At 43.9% G+C, this 1,286-nt stretch overlaps 1 long non-coding RNA gene across 1 annotated transcript; it reads right to left on the minus strand.

Moving 5' to 3' along the window:
- Positions 1-201: 201 nt before the first annotated feature.
- Positions 202-658, minus strand: LOC125894731 (uncharacterized). The gene is made up of 3 exons (XR_007450107.1): positions 611-658; positions 421-518; positions 202-325 (listed from the first exon to the last, which is right to left on the minus strand). It is a non-coding gene; the product is annotated as an uncharacterized LOC125894731 (long non-coding RNA).
- Positions 659-1,286: the final 628 nt, after the last annotated feature.

Consider the following 1,286-nt stretch of genomic DNA (forward strand, 5'->3'; position numbering starts at 1 on the left):
TAGAGTGTTTCTGACTCTTTCACAAGAAACTTCAGAGAGTTTTCTTTCTGGCAAGATCTCATGCATGCATGTAGTCAGAGCAGTTCAGACGCTACAGTCATTTTAATTTGGGTATGTCATTTTAGGCGTTTTTGCTACAAAATGGGGGTGGAGGGCAAGATGATAGTCACATTGACCAAAAACGGATCTAATCTAGAAAGTGTTACCCTCTTTCTTCTCGATCGACTCCGAGTTGAAGTCTTCACAGCTTCCGCCTGCGATGCGAGATCTGGCTGTCTGTACCTGAAGCTCCTGCGTACTGTCTCATAGTACGTCTTACAGGCAGCTGGAAAACAATTAAATGAGAGTGGTATGAATAAAAAAACGTAAGTCACAGTAAAATTAAGCAGGAACAGGAACAAAGCAGTAAAAGTTACTTACACACAATGACGTCACTATCAGCGTCACGTAAATCTGGACTTGCGGACATAGCTCCGAGCAAATAGGAGGTCACGGCCTCGTTATGAGGTGAGGTTAGTCTGTGAAAACAAAATTAACAGTTAAGGTCGGTATCTATTAACGTATCTATTTCCTTATACAGCAGAATGAAAGCATATTCTTTAAATCTTACCCTTGCTCCGGTTCGTAGCGCAATTTGTCTCCAAGTTGTGAAGACGGCGTACTGGTTCCTATAAATTACAAGACCAAAAACATACACTTTTATAAAACGACTTACACTGGTTCTGCTCACTTGTTCTTTTACAAGGCTACTAGGCTACTTTTAGCTTAGCTAGCAGTCACCGAACATATTCTTACCGCAATCTTGGGATTCAGCATTCAGCAGTTTCTTTTTGCCGGTCTGCAGACTGGCTGAAAGGGGTTGATCGCGTCCATGCAGAGGAGTTGAAGGGGAGTTGAAGGCGAGACGCCATCCAGCCATTGTAGTTCACAAAACAGCAAAGCAGTTAAAACACAGGAAATGGAGGAAAAGGTCTGAGTACAGGAATAAAAACATGTCTGTATATGCTCGTCTTGCAAATACTGCTGTATGAGTCATGCCCATGACCTTGCACGTGAGTGGACGAGGTGCCCTTGACCTCGTCCATGTTTGGACGAGGGCTCCTCGTCCAATCACATGCGAGGTCATACGGAAGAACTCGCGAGACGAGCTTGCATATGTTTATGATCTATGAAGACCTATGAAGCTCTGTGATATAAACACGGTTTGCCGTCAGTTGAAAGATGGAAGTCCCAAGACTGAAGAAAAGACCTCAGCGCCTCTGTGAACATTGCAGCACTGAACTCTG

The sequence above is a fragment of the Epinephelus fuscoguttatus genome, linkage group LG9 (genome assembly GCF_011397635.1).
Source record: "Epinephelus fuscoguttatus linkage group LG9, E.fuscoguttatus.final_Chr_v1".
Classification (NCBI taxonomy): Eukaryota; Metazoa; Chordata; class Actinopteri; order Perciformes; family Serranidae; genus Epinephelus; species Epinephelus fuscoguttatus.